General features: G+C 39.6%; 1 protein-coding gene across 4 annotated transcripts in view; it reads right to left on the reverse strand.

Annotated features, from left to right (window-relative positions):
• TTBK2 (tau tubulin kinase 2) overlaps positions 1 to 15,330 on the reverse strand; it is a 166,633-nt gene extending 151,303 nt beyond the window's left edge. The window contains exon 1 of one of the 4 annotated variants that reach the window (XM_067029086.1): positions 15,273 to 15,330. The gene's annotated coding sequence lies outside the window, so the exon portion shown is untranslated. Of the gene's footprint in view, positions 1 to 14,870 lie in introns of all 4 variants that reach the window. The other 3 variants (XM_059059477.2, XM_067029089.1, XM_067029088.1) reach the window with 3 other exon arrangements.
• Positions 15,331 to 15,707: the final 377 nt, after the last annotated feature.

Consider the following 15,707-nt stretch of genomic DNA (forward strand, 5'->3'; position numbering starts at 1 on the left):
ATGAACAGAATACCGCAAAAGTGACAGGATATCACTTCCCAGATATAAAAGACTGTGACATCTACCTTGCTCATTGTCTCTCTCTGGCTCTTCCTACTTGCTTGCTCTGATGAGGAAAGCTGTCATGTTGCCCCAAGGAAAGACCCATGTGCTAGGACAACCTCTGCTAGCATATGATTCCACTTACAAAAGGTACCAACAGCCCTCAGTCCAACCACCCACAAGGAATGGAATCATGCCAACAACCACTGGAGTAAGCTTGGAAACAGATCCTTCCTCAGTTGTGCCTTTTTTTTTTTTTTTTTTTTCCGGTACGCGGGCCTTTCACTGCTGTGGCCTCTCCCGCTGCGGAGCGCAGGCTCCGGACGCGCAGGCTCAGCGGCCACGGCTCCCGGGCCCAGCCGCTCCGCGGCATGTGGGATCATCCCGGACCGGGGCACGAACCCGCGTCCCCTGCATCGGCAGGCGGACTCTCAACAACTGCGCCACCAGGGAAGCCCTCAGTTGTGCCTTTTGATGACTACCGCCTACCTTAATTGCAGTCTCCAACTGATCTTGAAACAGAGTATCCAGGTGAGTCACACACAAATTCCTGACCCACAGACTCTGTGAAATAATGCTGTTGTTTTAAAACAGTAAGTTAGGTGTAATTTGTTATGCGGCCATAGATAACTAACACACCAGGCTTCATTGGTGTAAAACAATTGTTTCTCAAAGTTGTACATGATCCACAGGTTCTTTTTGATTCCACATCACGAATTATATCTGAAAAAATTAATGTAATCTGGCTGCAGTATCAATGCTGTCAAATAACTGTTTGGGATTCATTTTTTCAGTAAACTAATAGCTTTAAAATAACCTTGGTGCAAGAAAATGAGATACTGCAAGAGAGAATCTAAATAATTCCTCCTTGGCAATATCCTCAATGACCTAAAATAGAAAGTAAACAGCATGATAATGAATTCAGACAGTGATGCTAAATCTGGAGGTGTTGCCAAAACAGACCCAAAGATGATCAAAATACAGACAGAACATACTAAATGGAGATTCAACTTGTAAAATACCATGTGGTGAAAAATCATTTGAAACATTTGCTTGGTAGAAAAAGATTGAGAAGAAAAGTAGCCAACAAATTAATAAGTAAATATTGACAATCCCCTAGATTACAAACTAGGGGATGACAAAGACCATATCATAATCACTATATTCTCCGCCATAATCAAAAATTATGAACTTTGCAGTTAATCAATAGATATTTGGTGAAGTAATTTAACTAACCAGATGAAAATGAGACAAACTGTATGTAATTTATAAGTCATACAGGTTCACATATACGAGTATAACAGAAAGATGAGAGGAAAAAGGAGAACTAAAAGGAGAATGAAAATAAAAGTGATAAGGTACAAAGGCAAATGGATAAAAACTGTACTAACATAAGATTTCCAAAAACATAAACCAGAACAAACCACACTTAATGAAGATAACTCCCTACAAGAGTATTGTCTGAGAAATTAATAACATTGCAGTGTGTTTATTGTCTTTTAGCTACAGGGACCTCACAGAATAGAGATTAAGACCAGACTATCTGGGGAATTCCCTGGAGGTCAAGTGGTTAGGACTCCGAGCTCTCACTGCCAAGAGGCCAGGTTCAATCCCTGGTCAGAGAACAAAGATCCCACAGGCTGTGCGGGGAGGGGGAGACCAGACTACCTAGATTCAAATCCTGGCTGTATAACCTAGGACCCACTACTTAACTTCTCTATGCCTCAATTTCCTCAACTATAGGAGAGAACAACTGTGGTTATTTAAGGATTAAAAGTGATAATACATGATATATGTAAAGTGCTTACTCATCACAGTGCCTGCTACACTGACTGTGCCCAATAAATGGTAATCATTACTTACTACATTATTTTGCATGCTTCTTAGCCAACAGAAGAAGAAATAGTCACATTCACAAACATAATGTTATCCAAAACAGTCCCTGAACTGCTTGAATGTTGATGAAAGAAAATAATCATATTTGCATGGAAAACTAGAATTTAAACCTAGTATGCAACTATCACTTATCAAATTCATATAAAAATGTTTTTGTCAGCAAGAGAAATTCTTACTCTACAACTATGATTACAAATTAAATTACAGCATTTGCATTGTTATAATTTTGCTCTTAAAGTTAACATAAAAATTAGTTGACCAAAAAGGGAATAAAAATAAACCTACTATTTCTAGGTTGGAAAAAGTATAAATTAGTTCCCAAACGTGCTTTCACTTGAAGCAAATTTTGAGTACCCACCTACATAAAAAATGGAAGCACTGTCATAGTGAATATAAAAAAAGAAATTATTTAAACATAAAAAATAAAGACTCTCACACACTGCTAGTAGGAATGTACTTTGGAAAATAGTTCTGTATTATAAAGTAAAGGTGAAAATATGCACGTACTGTGACCCAGCAGCCCTTTTCCTAGGTATATCCTAAAGACACTCTTCTCTCACGTGCACCAGGAAATATGTACAAGAATTTTCAGTCACAATGTCCATAAATGCCAAAAACTGGAAACAACCCAAATGTCCAGCAAGAGAAAAATGGATAAATTATAATATATTCATACAGTGAAAAAATGTACTTGCTTCCTACTGCTGACGTAACAAATTACCACAAACTTAGCAGCAAAACAACATAAATGTATAGTCTTACAGTTCTGGAGATCAGAAGTCCAGGCTTCCACTGGGGCTAAAACCAAGGTATCAGCAAGGCTATGCTCCTTCTGGAGGCTCTAGAGGAGAATCCTCTTCCTTGCCTTTTCCAACTTCTAGAAGTTACCCTCATTCTTTGGCTCATCGCCCCATCCTCCACCTTCAAAGCTGGAGTAGTGTAGTTAGCATCTTCAAATCTCTCTGACCTCTGCTTCCATCATCACATCTCCTTACTTCTCTCTGACAAAGTATATATGCCTCCCTCTTACAGGACCCTTGTGAGTACACTAAACCCACCTGGAAAATCGAGGATAATCTTCCCAACTCAGAGCTTTAAGTTAATCACACCTGCAAAGTCCATTCTGCCTATAAGGTAACATATTCAGAAGTTTCAGGGATTAGAAAGTGAGTATCTTTGGGGGGACCATTATTATATCTGCCACAAAAAAAAATATGCTAAAAAGAAAATCAAACTACTGCTACTCTGAATTATATGACTAAATCTCATGATAGACATTGAAAAAAATCAAGCAAGATAAAAGTATACTTACAACATAAGTCCTTCTATATAAAGTTCAAAATTAAGCAAAACTAAACTAAGTTAAATAGGGATGCAAGTATAGGTAGTAAGTCTATAAAGAAAAAACAAGGACATGATTTTTCATAAAAAGCACAAGAATGAATTCCTTTGGGGTAAGAAAAGGAGATAAGGAAAGGGCTTCTGAGATGCTGGTAGTGTTCTATTTTTGACCACTTGGCCTTATAATTATTCTTTAAACTGTACAGGGGGTTTCCCTGGTGGCACAGTGGGTAAGAAACCAACTACCAATGCAGGGGACACGGATTCAATCCTTGGTCCGGGAAGATCCCACACGCCATAGAGCAACTAAGCCCATGCGCCACAACTACTGAGCCTGCGCTCTAGAGCCCACGAGCCACGTCTACTGAGCCCGTGTGCTACAACTACTGAGCCTGCGCTCTAGAGCCTGCGAGCCACGTCTACTGAGCCCATGCACCGCAACTACTGAGCCTGTGCTCTGCAACTACTGAAGCCCGAGCGCCTAGAGCACGTGTTCTGCAACAAGAGAAGCCACCACAACCAGAAGCCTGTGCACCTCAACAAAGAGTAGCCCCCACTTGCCATAACTAGAGAAAGCCCGCATGCAACAACGAAGACCCAACACAGCCAAAAATAAAATTTAAAAAATACATAAATTTAAACTGTATCTATAATTAATGTCTCTTATAAAAAGAACAGTAACAGATAATGGCCATATAAACCAGAGTAGGGAAAGCCAGACACAAACTAGATAGGCAACAACTATCTAGCAGTATGACAGATAGCAGAAGACTGTTCCATCTATACAATGGTGAAAAGCCAGGTAACCTGTGAGTTGAGCATGAAGAAGAAATCTGGGTTCAGAGTAAAGAAAGAGGCTTAGAAGCACATGCACAATTACATGTCTTCTAAGACATATCTTCTAAAACAATTTACAATGTCTTCCTAAAAGACTATAAATTTCTTGAGATCAAGAGCAGAATTCTACTCATCTTTGTATTCTCAGTACCTAGCATAATATCTACCACAGAACAATCATTCAATAAATGTTTAATGAATGGAAGAATGAATGAAACATCTTTAACCTCCTAGACAGCTGAATGAAAAGAAGTAGTCCTCAAGTAAATAGTTGAGAGCTGACTTTTAAATTTAACATACAGTCATTCAATAAATTGTTACAAATACATAGAAGAGTAGGAAGAAGTATAATGCATAGTTTTGCCCCCAATGAGTTTACAATCAAGGGAAGAAGTTAAACAATTATTTCCAAATTATTCTTTGAAGTAGAACACATAATACAAAAACAGAAATTAATAGCAATTCTCTGGATTTAAAAGGCAAAATAAATAAGAACCTGCTGTATAAAAAATTCAAAATAAAATAAAAGGTAAAATATATAAGTTAATCAACATCAAATTGCAAGGGCCAGTGCATATGACAAATCAGAACTGGGAGAGACTAACATGGGCTAAGATGATCATACGATATTTCTTAGAGGAGCTGGATAACATCTATAGCAGTTTGGTGATTGCAAAATAGCCAAAAGTTCCTCCCATTCCTGTCTGTATACACATCCCTTTACAATGTGACCTTGCTGCATCTGCCATTGAAAGGTAGATTTTCTTTCTCCATTCTGGAAACTGAGGTTGGCCCTATGACTTGCTTTGACCAATGGGACATCAGCAAACACGACCCAGAGGTTGAAAAGCACTTATGCACTGGACTTGCCCTCTTTTGCTGGTTTTGGAACCCAGATAGTGAAGAAACCCAAGCTAGGTGACTGCTTCACATAAGTGAGCCCAAACAAGACCAAAAGAACCATTCAGCTGAGCCTAGCTAAACTGCCAACCCACATAATAGTTAATAAATTATTGTTTTAGCTCCTGAACTTCGGGGTGGTTTGTTTAATGACAAGAACTAACTGAAGATGTAAGCAAAGGCACAGAAGAGGAAAGGAGCAAAACATACAAGTACATGAGAAAATGAATGCATACATTAGTCTAAATGGAAGAGTTCTGATCATGGAGAAAGAATACATAAACCTGAAAGGTAAACTGAGTTCAGATTGTAAAAATCAGGATAGGGGGCTTCCCTGATGGTGCAGTGGTTAAGAATCCACCTGCCAATGCAGGGGACAAAGGTTCGAGCCCTCGTCAGGGAAGATCCCTCATGCTGCGGAGCAACTAAGCCCATGCGCCACAACTACTAAGCCCACGTGCCACAACTACTGAAGCCCACGTGCCTAGAGCCCGTGCTCCACAAGAGAAGCCACCGCAATAAGAAGCCCACGCACTGCAACGAAGAGTAGCCCAGAGTAGCCCCCACTCGCGATAGGTAGAGAAAGCCCAGGCAGAGCAATGAAGATCCAATGCAGCCAAAAATAAATAAATAAATAAATTTAAAAATCAGGCTAGGAAGAGGATGGACTTCATTCAATTTCAATAGACAAGGAAGAGCCACTGAGGGATTTCAGAGCAGGGGAGGATATAATGCAAGAGGAAAGGAAGTCCAGTTACAACTACTATTATCTAGACAGGCTGCTACATTTGGGGGAAGCTAGATAATTCACTAAACAGGTAACAACAGCGTTTTATAAGTGTCATATATAGCTTATGTAAGATTCTGCTCTTTAACAGAAAAATAGGAAAATTATTTTTACCTACAATTTTAATTTCAATGGGAACAGTACTAGAATTAATCATCAGAAGAGCTTATGACGTGTCTTAAGAGTAAGGAAAATATTTTTGAAGCTATTATTTGGGCATAAAGATAATACACAGATTTCTAATGACAGCATAACTTTGAAATATGACTCCTCTTTGTTTGACATTTCAATATACCCACCAGACCACTTCGGCTTCTGACCACCGAAGTAACAGGGACCAGATTTAGCCTCCCACCTTAAATGGGAAAAATAGACAAAATATATGAAACAATGGACTTTAGGCACTAGAACTAGACAATAGGCAGCACAGATCATGTATCCACGAGAGAAGGGAAATAAATGAGGTAAGCCTTAAGACTGCCCCCAGCTCACTGACTGGAGAGCTTCCAGGCTGCAGCGCAGGAATGAGGAACCCGAACAGCCCAGCAGTCTGGCTGAGTTGAAGAGACAGAATTCAGAGTTTTGAGGAGGCCAAGGCAGGGCAGAACACTGAAGAGCTGTACAAAGATAGAACTCAGGATATCTAGAGAGGGTTCCTCTTGAAACTTAGGCAGAGTACTTATCAGTGCATGTGTGTACAGAAGTAATCAAGGCCAGGGTAAAGAACCACTGGAAAGAGGCAGGCAGGAACAATCCTTAATGTTCACACAGGGCTGTGAATACTTTGTATAATCACCAAACAGAGTGAAAAAAAAAAAAATTCAAGGCCATGAATGCATCTAACTATTTTCAAATAATTGTATCCCAGAACAAATCCCCATAATATTTACAGGAATTAAAAAAAATATATCCAGCACATGACAGTGTAAAATCACAACGTCGAGCATCCAAACAGAAATTAGCAGGGACACAAACAAGCAGAAATTATCAGTCAATAAAAACAGACTTAGAAATGGTGCAGATTACAGAATGGTAGACAAGGACTTTAAAACAGCTATTATAAATATATTCAAGGAAATACAGAAAACCATTAAGCATGAGGAAAGAAATGGGAAATATTTTTTAAATGAAATTCTAGACAAGAGAAGTATATACCTGAGATTTAAAAAATACACTAGATAGGATTAACACCAGATTAACCACTGTGGAATAAAGGATTAGTGAAGTTAAAGATACAGAAAAAGGAATTATCCAGGACTTCCCTGGTAGTCCAGTGGTTAAGAATCCACCTTCCAATGCAGGGGATGCAGGTTTGATTCCTGTCGGGGAAATAAAATCCCACATGCCACAGGGCAACTAAGCCTGAGCACTCTAGAGCCCGCATGCCACAACTAGAGAACCCCGCGCACCACAACTACTGAGCCCGCACACTCTAGAGCCCAGGCGCCACAAGGAAGAGCCCACGTGCTGCAACCAAGACCTAACGCAGCCAAATAAATAAATAAATAAATATATTTTTTAAAAAAGAAAGAAAAAGGAATTATCCAACATGAAACATACACAGAAAAAGACAGAAATCACACAGAGTCAGTGAGCAATGGAATAACATCAAAAAGCCTAACATGGACTTCCCTCGTGGTGCAGTGGTTAAGAATCTGCCTGCCAATGCAGGGGACATGGGTTCAAGCCCTGGTCCGGGAAGATCCCACATGCCTCGGAGCAACTAAGCCCGTGCACCACAACTCCTGAGCTTGCACTCTAGAGCCCACAAGCCACAACTACTGAAGCCCACATGGCTAGAGCCTGTGCTCCGCAACAAGAGAAGCCACCACAATGAGAAGCCCAGGCACCGCAACAGAGAGTAGCCCCCGCTCGATGCAACTAGAGAAAGCCCACGTGCAGCAATGAAGACCCAACACAGCCAAAAATAAATAAATAAATAAAAATTTTTTAAAAGCCTAACATACATATAACTGGAGTCCCAGAAGGAGTAAATAGAGAGTTTGTTTATACTTTTATTTTGTTGTCGGTTATTGTAACCATACTATCTTATATAAAGTTTCTCTCCACTTTTAGTAGATATTTTAATTTCTGGATACATTTATTGGGCCCAAAGAGATTGCATGCTTAAAAAAAAAATACCTGAAGAAAAAATTTCTGAAATTTTTCCAAATTTGATGAAAACTATCAACACACTGAACATCCCCTATTAAAACAAAAAATCAGATGTTTTCAAAGTCATCATGATCTGTTAAGTAGATAATACTTAGGATTCCTGATTAATATTCCAAAAATAGATTAAAATATAGTTAGATGCAGAGTGGCTATCTCTGCATCAAATATCTCAAAAGTCAAAATAATACATTTTTCACATTACAAGAAACTAAATTATGTCTCAAGGTAAAACAAGCTGAGGTGCAGACACAAGTTTACAAAGACTACAAACCAGTTAAGCTTTTCAAAATATCTAATAACATTAATGTAAACAACAGAAGTAAGGGTCAAGAATAGAATAAACCCCATGAGATTTTTTTTTAACCCTGCAGGTTTTAGCAAGAGCCTCTCTAAAGGGTTAGTAAAAAGAGATGAAGATGTACAAATAACCCTATTTGTTGATAGCAAAAGAGAAAGAAAATTTAGTCACCACTCACACTTAAACTGTTCCTTCTAAATTTTAACAGGAGATAAATTATACTTCCAGCAGCATGGAATCTCTCTGAGCTCATAAATATATTCAAGGAAGTAAAATATCTATTAAAAGTGAAGAGAAATTTTACAAGTCAGTTATGGTTACAATTACCTACAACAGAATAAAAGTGTAAACAACCTAGTTCACCTCTCCCTGGCTACTGATACTAACAACACATAAACAAATTCTTCCCTTACAGAAAGTACAGTGTAACTTACATGGCAAGATTGTAAGGAAAGGGCTTCCCTGGTGGCACAGTGGTTAAGAATCCACCTGCCAATGCAGAGGACACAGGTTCGAGCCCTGGTCCAGGAAGACCCCACATGCCACAGAGCAACTAAGCCCAAGCGCCATAAATACTGAGCCTGCGCTCTAGAGCCCACAAGCCAAAACTACTGAGCCCGTGTGCCACAACTACTGAAGCCCGCATGCCTAGAGCCCGTGCTCCACAGCAAGAGAAGCCACCGCAACGAGAAGCCCGCACACCACAATGAAGAGTAGCCCTTGCTCACTGCAACTAGAGAAAGCCCATGTGCAGCAACAAAGACCCAACATAGCCAAAAATAAACTAGTTAATTAAAATTAAAGAAAAAGAAGATTGTAAGGAAAACAGTAAACAAGACAATTCCTTGGGTAAAATCTACTATAGCCATATCAACCAAACAAAGCATTGCCTATGATCCTCCAACTAAGACAAAGAAAAAAAAATCAATGAAGAACCTTCTCTGTAGTAATCTTCATTGTAATTGGATTTTAAATATAGTAACTTCCCTTTTTAAAAATAGAAAAATTAAAAAAAAAAAAATCAAAACCGAAGCAAAGAGAGGTTAAGTAATCTAAGGACCCATGATATGTTATTGTAGAGATGAGAAAAGATTCAGATCTCACCTTGATGCACAATTAACAGTTTTATTCATTTGTCTAGTAAGCATTTATTAATTCATGAGCTTTGTGGCTATACTAACCTTATTTTATAAACCAAAAATTAGGAGCCAACATATGATAAGGGATATTTTTTTCTGATTTACAAATGAATTTATATATTTTTAAACTTACAAAGATGTTCAAACTATATCCTAGTTACTTGTACATTTAATAACTCACCTATAAGCTGCTGGACTCTGGCTACAAAGAGACATACATACCCTCCTACTGGAAATGCCTAGTCTTAACTTCTGAGGTTCAAAGAGTATGAAATATAACATAGGAATTCTGTCAGTACTTAAGCAGTTGAGGCCTGGGAGAACCCAAAGTGCACAGGCTCCGGAAGCGCAGGCTCAGCGGCCATGGCTCATGGGCCCAGCCGCTCCGTGGCATGTTGGATCCTCCCAGACTGGGGCACGAACCCGTGTCCCCTGCATCGGCAGGCGGACTTCCAACCACTGCACTAGCAGGGAGGCCCTGAACATTTAATTTTTATTAAATATCTTTATTTTAAAACATTTATTTTAAATTTTTTAACTACTTACAGCTATAACATATCCACTAACCTCCAAAACTGGTAGAGTATGTAGAATAAACTGTGGTTGATAAAGTCTGCCTCCCTGAACCCATCCCCCGGACTGTTAGGTCTGTCAGTTAATACGTTTATGTGGTCGTCTGCATTTTCCCTTCATGATACCTGGAACACTTGTAATTCCTTGTTCTACAATTTTCTATTCCCACCGTTTTGAAAGTTCAGAAGTGAGATCATTTCTGTCTTGTTCCCCCTGACTCTCTAACCCCTACCACAGTAACATGGTAGATACTTAAATATTTAATGAGACTACTACAGTAGTTCTAAGGAGAGATAATGAGGATCAGAGACGCTAAGTTAAGATGGTAGCAGTAGAAATGAAAAGGAGAGGTTTTGTGCAGGTAGAACCAGGGAAAAGAAGAAGCCAAAAAAATTAAATTAATGGGATTTTTGAATTTAGGTGACTGATTAAATAGTGACACCTTCATTTATATAATTACAGAAGTTAAAAGTGGACTGACTTTGGCCTTGGACATGTTGAATTTTTTAAGTGCTACACAAGTCCCTCAGAAATGAAGTCCTAATCTAGCTTACTATCTACCATACTATTTAGCTTCCAGATGATTTTTTCAAATCGAATTTCATGAGAAGCAAGGCTCACATTTTTCTCTTTAGTTATTCTTTTTTTTTTTTCCTATTTTCCTCCTCTCATCTCTGCATTACTGGTCATTGAAAAATGTTGATAAAACCTTTTCTGATAAATTTTAGAAACCGAGGCACTTAGTAGATCAAGGAAAAAAGCAGGGGTTTTTTCCCAAACTTAATCCATAACACACAGCACACATGGAAAACTAAATGTTAGACCAATATTAGCAAAATACAGTATTGAGATGATCACATGGTTAGAACAAGATCAGGGAAACAATGCAAAATCATTTTTTTAAAAAAGATAATTGCCTTGGAACTTCAGAAAGACCAAAAAAAAAAAAAAAAAATCCAAGTATAAAAATAATGATAGGGCTTCCCTGGTGGCGCAGTGGTTGCGAGTCCGCCTGCCTATGCACAGGACGCGGGTTTGTGCCCTAGTCCAGGAAGATCCCACATGCCGCGGAGCGAATAGGCCCGTGAGCCATGGCCACTGAGCCTACGCGTCCGGAGCCTGTGCTCCAAAACAGGAGAGGCCGCAACCGTGAGAGGCCCGCGTACCACAAAAAACCAAAAAAAAAAGATAAAATCATTTTAGCAAAAACAGACATAATGACAAATAAGTTTTCTAATGCAAATATTAAAAATACTAATTTTTATTTTCAATAAAGATGTAAATTCTCTAAAATATATATATAATATATAATATTGATTCTTAAACATGGTTAGGTTAAATCTTGACATTACCAAAGGCAGCTATTACCTCTCATTCTTCAGAAGACACTACAACAAGCCAGGTTTTTTTTGTTTTTAAATTTTTATTGGAGTATAGTTGATTTACAATGTTGTGTTAGTTTCAGGTGTTCAGCAAAGTGAATCAGTTATATATATGTCCACTCTTTTTTAGATTCTTTTCCCATATAGGCCATTTACAGAGTACTGAGGTCCTTTTCAAAGAACACTTAATTTTTTTTACCGTGAGAAGCTCTACTCTAATTGAAGTGAAAGTAAATTGCTTAACACAATAAAAAGCAGCTATAAACATCCCAAAATATCAAGGATCTTATACACAAATGTCAAAAAAAAAAATCACAGAAAAAAATCCAGAATGTTGACAAAAGTTGATAAGTATTATAGACTCAATTAAGTATTAAGAACACATAAAATAATAACCACAAGGAATCATTATGCTTAACTTAAAGTCATATAACATAAATGAAAATATACCAAGAAGTCTGCTTAAAAAATCACCTGTTTAAAAGATGAAACTTCTGGCAAAACTGACATTGATGTTAGATAAATAATATAATTTCAATCTATATTTTATTTATTTATTTATTTATTTTTTTTATTTATTTTTTTGCGGTACGCGGGCCTCTCACTGTTGTGGCCTCTCCCGTTGCGGAGCACAGGCTCCGGACGCGCAGGCTCAGCGGCCATGGCTCACGGGCCCAGCCGCTCCGCGGCATGTGGGATCTTCCCGGACCGGGGCATGAACCCGTGTCCCCTGCATCGGCAGGCGGACTCTCAACCACTGCGCCACCAGGGAAGCTCACAATCTATATTTTAAACTTACAACCAAGGATTACAAGATATTGAGGACAGTAATATGTGTCGGAATTATGTTAAAAATTCAGCTATAAAAACCCAACTTTTTTCATATAGACTTAAAGGGTCTTTTATCAAATATGGAAGTATGATATTTAAACTGAAAGCACTGAGTATTTACAGTACAAAAACTGTTAAAAAAAAAAAGTATTTTCAAACGAAGGATTCTATCCACTGAAGCCTAGGGGAAAAAAATCTACCACCATCATCACTATTGTTTACAATATACTGAGTAATAAAAAAATGACAACGAAGTAAAACAGTACAAATGTTTAATTTCGTATTTCAAAACCTATAAATACTGAAGATGTCCTACTATTTTACTAATCATATAAACTGACATAGCTCCAGCTATATTTTGAGTCTTTCTTAAGAGCCCCCCAAATAGCAAACGAATACATGGCTAGAGTAATTTTGTGTAACATGCACTCAAACTGTAAAGAATGCCACATATCTATAAAATAATTTTTCTATCGGAGATTTTTTTTTTAAGTGGAAAAGGAAGCAAGCTATATTCTCATTAGTTCTTAAAGGCTATTTTATTTTGCTAATCAATTCACAAGTCACTAGTTCAATAATGCTCACTAAATATTTTCTCTTGTTTTATACTGTTTTTTGGTTTTTGGTTTTTTTTTCAGGCAACAAACATTTATTATGAGGATTAGGAATCAAATTTGCGTGGTTCCAGCTCAAAGTCTCTCATGAATTGCAATTAAGTTGTCATTTCTATACATTAAGTTATAAAACTGATAAAGAATTGCCTGCCACTGCCACCAAAGTTAAATTCCATGATCATAGCATATTCAGCTCTGTAATATTTGTTTACAATGAAAAACCAACAATCACTAACTCACATTTTAGTGCATTTTTTAAAAATGTAAAATACCCTCAAAAGTTGCCTGCACTATACAAACTTCACTCCTAACACTACATTTAGAGATATTTGAAGCCCTGCATAAGTGAGTTCATTTTGCTAAAGCAAATGAGCCTACTGTCACGAACATTTCCTGAGGCATTAAAATAATAAGTATTTAAAAGAAAGTCAAAAGAAGACACAAATATCTGAAGTCATACACAGTACAATAAAGAATTCGCTAAATTATGTATTAACCGTAGTACAAGATAATGAGCAAGATATACCATTCTTAGTCAGCCCACTACTGAAGACCAAATTTATTTCAATTTAATATTACAAATTAAATTAATGAAGCTAGGGAATTTAATTTCTTTTATGTGTCTAAAACTAACAGAAGAAAAAGCATTTTTTAACATTCTATCATAAAGGAAAAGTGTTAGAAAGACTTTCCTTTATAACCATGCTTCAAACATTCCCTTTAGTGCCTTGATAAAAATGTATCATACAGGAAAACAGAAGCTTCTAATTAGAGAGTCCTTTCCGTACGTTTACAATTTCAAAAGAGCACAATACATCATCCAAGTCCACATACTTATTATCTGAAAAATTTTTACACATAGGATGAATTCTTCAAGATTAGTCATATAAGTAATATTTGTTATCATTACTGCTTTATTTACATTTTAAAAAAATAACATTCAGCTTTAAAATCAATCTCCCATCACCCCTTCCCCCTCAAATGAACGTTACTCTATTCCATTTAGCCAAAAGGAAACAGCAAATACATCTTTATGGTCTATCCTAGCAAATCAGTATTTAGAAACCAATGAAACTTTTATTAATGGCTCAGAACCAAACACTGTAACAAAACACACTGAGTGGATCCTCCGGGTGTGTACATGTGCCCATTCATTATATTATGATCCTCATACATGCATTAAAAAACTTAATTTCTATTTAATACCAAAATATCTTTACATAATACACAGGTTATTATAAAATTGCCCCCTTTAATGTTCAAACATATAACAATTTCTAAAGCAACAAGAAGAGTTAATACCGGATTGCTGCCACCTACCAACTTTAATTTAAAGCAAAGTACAACTCAATGTCATTTTTACCTCTAATGCAGCCACGACTGAAACAAAATTAAGTTCACTGTGGATAAAGTATCCTGGCATCTCAATGTATTATTTACTTCTGATTTAACAGTAAATACGTGTGGAGTCTTTTGTCCCTCCCACAGCATCCCGGGGTGTCAACATCATCTTAGTCAAAGCAAATGACTAGCAAATCCCTCAAGTCTACTTCGCACCCTAAGTACCATTAAGTCATGGCCTCCACTGTCGTTACTACACAACAAACAGATTCTATAGTCCCATGCCCTCTTCTATTAGATTTGCGGAAGCGGGGTGGGAAAGAAGCGCTCAGTATATCCTGAGAATCATCTGTGTTCAGTCCTGGTACCTAAAGTAGCATGAATACAAGTGGTATGTGGGTCACCCACAGAGAGAGAAACAGAACGAAGCTTTGTGACCCTCCAAGTTCAGCGAAGACACCAAAAGCCTCTGGGGATACGGGGCACAACCCTCCAGGAAAACGGGGGAGAAGCAGCCTCCGACTTGGAGTGACGGGGTCTGGCACAAGCCCAGGGCGTGGGTAGCGACCGAGGAGTCTCCGGTACCCCTCCCCTCCGCACCAGGATCGGTCACTGGGCGAGGGGTGCGGCCGGAGGAGGGGGTCAGGACTGAGGGAGGGCGGGGCGCGGGACTCCCCCAGCGGCGTCCTGGGGGCTCGGGGGGGTGTGTCCTACCTGGGCCGTGGCGGACGCAGGGATTTCGGGCGGAGGGCTCGGGTCCAGCTCAGGGCCGGGACCGGCAGAGGTCAACCCTCAGCAGGCGGGACGAACGCCGCCTGCCCATCCCCCGCCGCCCAGTGCGGCGGGACCCGAGCGCGGCTTCGAGGGCCGGCCGGCTGGGTAGTCCCCTCGGGTACCGTCCGCGTTTACTGGCGACGGTGGCTGCTGCTGTTACTGCTGCTGCTCACCGCCCCCAGCCGCTGCTCTTGTGCCAGCCCCTGCTCCTCCTCCTGCCGCCGCCGCCGCCACCTGGTCCCCACCGCTCCCATCGCCGCTGCGGCGACTACTGCAGCGCCCGCTGACCCGACCCGACGTTATTCTCCCCCTTCGCAACCCGGCACAGCCTAGCCCACCTACCCTGCCAGTGCGCACGCCCACCTCTCCGCCACGGGTGCTGAATGGAGAGCGCGTCCCAAGCCCGCCACTTTGGTTGGCTGATCCCATTGCCTATCGCAAAAGGGGCGGAGAGCCAGGCAAAGTGTCTCCACCCCCCACCGGAGAATTGCCGCTATCTTCAGGTTTGCCTGAGAGGGCGAGTTACCGGGAAAGGAGCATCACAATGGCAGCGCGCGTGCGCGCGGGAATTCTGGTCCTCGTAGTTCCGGCCACAGCGGCAACTACCCGCCAGTCTGGAGCAGAGAAGTAGGGCTTCTGAGACTAGTGGTTGGCGCACAGTTGGTGTCCTCCTAGCTCAGCAGTTACCTTGGTTATAGAGGCACGGTTGTGACGCCAGGGTTGGTCTTTTCGGAAGAAAATCGTAAATGCTTTGTCACGATACGAATTTACACACGC

The sequence above is a fragment of the Kogia breviceps genome, chromosome 3, assembly GCF_026419965.1.
Source record: "Kogia breviceps isolate mKogBre1 chromosome 3, mKogBre1 haplotype 1, whole genome shotgun sequence".
NCBI lineage: Eukaryota > Metazoa > Chordata > Mammalia > Artiodactyla > Physeteridae > Kogia > Kogia breviceps.